The 5000-nt window shown below is 40.3% G+C and overlaps 1 protein-coding gene across 1 annotated transcript in view; it reads right to left on the bottom strand.

The window, feature by feature from the left end:
* Positions 1–3185, bottom strand: part of LOC138047524 (phosphoenolpyruvate phosphomutase-like) — a 13074-nt gene extending 9889 nt beyond the window's left edge. Inside the window, exon 1 of the mRNA XM_068894411.1 lies at positions 2800–3185. The gene's annotated coding sequence lies outside the window, so the exon portion shown is untranslated. The remainder of the gene's footprint in view (positions 1–2799) is intronic.
* Positions 3186–5000: the final 1815 nt, after the last annotated feature.

The following is a 5000-nucleotide window of genomic DNA, read 5'->3' on the forward strand; positions in this document are numbered from 1 at the left end:
GCACGAGGAGTGAGCAGGCGCCGTAAGGTTCAAATAGCAAATGTTTGGCTATAAGAACCCTACGGCGCATGTTCTCCTACATAGGGTTGTCCAGGGCCTAGGGTCATGCGCAGACATAAGATCCGAGGCTCTGGTGTCGAGAATGTTTCCTACTCGTAGTCGTCCTCGACCTCCGATCTAAAGGTCCCTATTATTTGGTATGCGAGTGCGCACTAATCGGTTTCTCAGTGACGTTCAATGTCCGTATCCATAGTAACAACCGCGTCTGCAGTCTGGGACTGAATACCAGGCCTCTCGTGGAGCTTTGTTGAATCAAATGTTGATGATGTGTTGAAAACCGTTTGCCCACCCCACCCCAGCAGTCAACATCGTTCAACAAAATCGAATGGGTATTGAAGCCCTTTACTAGGGCCATTACACGAAGCAGTTAGAAACAGTTGATGGGTACCTACATGAGTGGTACTCTGGCCCTGGTGCATACACGAGTGAATAATTGGTGTGTGTTGACTGAGATTTTTTACTACCATATGCGACCTACTTAATTTAAAAGTTGGGGTTATTTATTCTTACAATAACTTAACCTAGCTTGAGCCTGTGATTCAATCAAAACCTGGTCAGCGGTCGACTTAAAAAACAACTGACTTGGATGAGCTCTAAACTTGAGTCCACGATATGATCAAGTGATAATGGTCAGCGGGTACCTTCTTTTGATAGGTGTCAATTTACAACAACATGAATGTCTAATCTAGGCTAGCTGGAGTATGACAGCCTCTATGAGTTCTAAACTTGAGCCCGCGATATGGTCTCGTGATACTGATCACATTGGCATACATGGAAGGGTGGACGGTCGTACGTAAACAAATTTTCTCGCACAGATGGTTACCGTATTTTCTTACGCATGGTCGCGCGCCGCTCCGCTAATATATAGATTTAGCCAAGCCTAAAAGCGGAGCTCCTGGCTTGTTTATTCTTACTGGCGGTAGGAATAGTGAAAATAAAAGGCTTTGGAACTGTTATTGCTTCATTATGTAATTTTCTTCCCTGCCTAAATAGTGAATTCTAGAATGACAATGTAGTTTTGTAGGTTTAGGATTTTGTTGTTATGTTTACTATGTAAAGCGCTTTTGGACCATTGGGAATAAGCGCTCCATAAATACTGTATATTATTATTATTATTATTATTATTATTATTATTATTATTATTAATTCCATGGTTAATTTCACCTGAAAAACCGACTGATCACATGAATCACCGATTCTCGTCCCGTCTCGACTGACTGCCCCTGGATCTCCCAGGATGAGCTCGTTACCAATTCTCTAAATTCAATTTTTGTTTTTTTTCAATTTTTTTTTCTCAATTTTTGGTGGACTTTCCCCTTTCCGACGTGTCCCAGATTTTTGCTATCGTCGGCGATCATTGCCGACATATGAAAACTCAAATTTGTACTTTCAGGGACGTCGGCGATGGTTTTTAGCTCGTTACCAATCCTCGTTACCAATCCTCTCCAAATTGCATCTTTCACTTTTTGGCGCACTTTCCATTTTCCGCCAAAGTCACTATCGGGAGAATCAAGGACAAGCATCTAGCGATTTTCCGATATGTCGGCAATACCTGGGACAGTCGGGAAACTGCAAAATCCCCGATCGTCTGGGATCTTCCCGACATATGAAAAAAAATACAATAGCCTTAATTTGCCGACGTGTTGGTTTCTGCGTCAGCCGTGATGTTTTTACTAGTCGGCCGACACGTCGGTTGCGTTTAGGTGATTTGTCGGACGACGTCGTTGACCGACGCGTCGGTGAACGCATTCGTTACCATTATGAGCGAGTTGTTTGGGAGAATCTTGAACGGGTCGCCAGCCCAGACCGAACGCAGTAAGGTCTGGACCAATGGTGAATACAGATCGATCCAGCTCTGTTCATATAGATGCTTTAGGGCCTCCACAGACTAGATGTTTAGTTGTCGACAACTATTTACTTCAGAAAAACTGCAAAGAAAGCAAGACAAACAGACGAAGAAAAAACAGGAAGATTGGGTCATGTCAAGATAGTTTATTAGGGTCGTCCTACCACCATGGGTTTATAGATGTTCATCACATACAGAGCCAAACTGTATTAAGGAAAAGTTTTCAACCCGCAGCAATAATAATTACAACCTTAGGGGATATTTTAAACTTAATCAACCTAGCTGCAAACTCTAAGTTTATGCATAGATCCTTTACCTGACCGAATATGAAAAGCCGCGAGTTTCTCGATTGGCATCTTCAAAAATTTACTAGTAAATCTAACTTGTACCGATGCTCAGTGCTGCTGCAATCTCTGCATTTCTTAACTTATTCGTACTTCTAGATAGCTAAACATTCTTTTATTCTATTTTTATATATTTATTATGTAATTTTACAAAATGATTAGGATAGTACGCGCACTCGCATTGGTCAATAGCTGTGTTTAGATGAGAGTATGGAAACACGGCTGTGACATCACTCGAATTTTGATTGGTTATGTGTTGTCAGACGCGCGTTTTTATTGGCTGGTAGGAAATATGATCGTGTATCAAGAAAATCTGTTTCAATCAAGAAGGAAAAAAAACCAGCATTTTCCTTCATAATTTGTCGAATTACCTTTGGGAAATATTTTATAAACGTCCTATATTGCTTAAATTATTGTTTATGTTACATTCATACAACTCATATTTAATCGTTTTTTAGGTTTTGTTACTTTTTAGGAATTGTTTTAGCACTTTCTCTTCTAAACGAGTCTAGAACTCATTAGTGCAACGTGGATAAATAAAGTACCTACCTATCTACCTATGGATGAGGTTTCGACCGTCAGCCCTTCGTCAGAGTGAAATGCCAGCCACTCAATCTTCTCACTGGTGGCAGGACGACCCCCAAAAATCTGGTTTGATACAACCATTTTTTTGTTTTACTCTCCCATCAACGCACCACCATAGTTTCAATGCAAACTAACACCTTCGAAGGAAAAACAGTTTTGTCAAACAAAATTCTGTGACCTATCACTCCTACACTTTAATTAACAATTATTGGATGAGATTGAGCATGTTAGCGATAATTGTCAAGGCCAAAGTTTGTGTTATCTGCTGAAGCCGAAGGCTGAGGCGGATAACACAAACTGAGGCCTTGATAATTATCGCTAACATGCGAAAACCGAATTCAATAATTGTTTTGTTATGCATATTCCTAAGCTGAGCTCCGCCATGACAAAACTGATCAAACTGCTGGTTAGTGTGTCAGGTGACGTCACTTCTGCATGCATAAAAAACTATTGTCTGTAGGTATGACGTCAATTCTACATATATAAAATCTATTGTTTGTAGGTATGACGTAAGAGAAACAGAGAAAGCAAGAATTAGCTGCGTGCATAAGCACGCAGCTAATTCTTGCTTTCTTGCCAATCAAAATCGAGCTGGTGACACCAATGTATAATAATGAATGTTAACCGACCGAGACAATGCAAACTCTTGATATTCCGATTTATGGAATAACCGATTGTGCTTGACCAGAGTATACCCTTAGGGTAACTCTGCTGAGCAATGGTGTTCTTTGGTGGTCGATATTAATTTAAGGGAACCGACGTGATTCATATCAACTTGCTTCTGCATGTAATGGGTCTGTAATCAATATCCGTGGCCTGTGATCTGTCGGGACCCGTGAAACTGCTGTCCATCGCTTGTCCGTCCGGCCCTAATTATAGGCAAAGTTAAGCTTCTAAAATAAATAGAAGCATAAATACTAAAAGTAAAAATAAACAAAATTTCGAATGCAATTTACAGAAATAAAAAAATTATGTGCTTCAGTGCTCAGTTGTTTTTTCTAAAGAGGATATTTACATGAGACCGGGACGAACTCAGACAGCCATGAGTTCATATCGGCCTCCGTACATTTCTCCTTTACGTTTACATAAGACCAGCCTGAAAATGAACTCAGACCAGTCTGAATTCGTCGTGGTTGCTGGACCGAGACGGGGAACTCTCGTATAAGCCTGTGTTCGTACCGTTTTCATCTAAGACCCGGTTCAAACGTCGAACTTCACATGTGCCAAATCTAATGCAAATGACGAAAACAATAGACTTTTCGCATTTGCATTAGATTCGGAACATGTGAAGTTCGACGTTTGAACCGTGCCTAAATGACAACTAATCTCAGACCGGGATGACAATGCCGATGATGATGATAATGACGACGACAATGTATCAGAATTCGGGTCCAGAAATTTGAAGCCTGTATGCCTTTGGGTCAGCGATATATTCATGAGGCAAAACATATCGTTTCATATTGAAACCAGGCATCGAGCATTTCGTCCCGGTTTCATGTAAACGACTGCAAAAAAATTCATACCGGTACAAATTCATACTCGTCTGATTTCGTTCCCGTCTCCGATGTAAAAACCCCCTAACTTGCTGTCTGTTCTCGCAAGTGTAGGATAGAAGATGGTATTAATTATTGTTGCCAACAAGTGAGGAAGGAAACATTTATTGGTCAGTGATTTCTTTTATTTGGCATTCACAATTCGTGGTCATTAGTATTAACTACGGTTACCGTAATCATACATTTGTTTTCTCTTTATAGCTTGAAGTTTGAATTGTAAAAAGCTAAAACACATTTTTACCCACTGAAGAAATCATGCCGTGCCTGACGAAATATTGGAAAAATATGCTAACCTTCAGCCGTACAGCCAGCTTTACTTTATTGTCGAGTTTGCGATATAAATTTGCTGGTTAGACCTGCTAGGATCCATCACTTTTGCTGTGTCCAGTTTGCCATGCATACAAAATTGTTCCTGTTAGTGTTGCTGACTGCCAGCCCACCATCATAGGAATATCACGAGATGAACTTTGCTTCATGCACGTTCTTTTAGTTTCTATCGATCACCTTTGTTGCTATCTTTCCCAGGTTGTTGTTTTTTTTTTTCGCGGATCATCTTTCATATAATCTAAATCAAAACAATGCACGTAAGAAAAACTAATAGGTTGACTATTC

The sequence above is a fragment of the Montipora capricornis genome, chromosome 4 (assembly GCF_036669925.1).
Source record: "Montipora capricornis isolate CH-2021 chromosome 4, ASM3666992v2, whole genome shotgun sequence".
NCBI lineage: Eukaryota > Metazoa > Cnidaria > Anthozoa > Scleractinia > Acroporidae > Montipora > Montipora capricornis.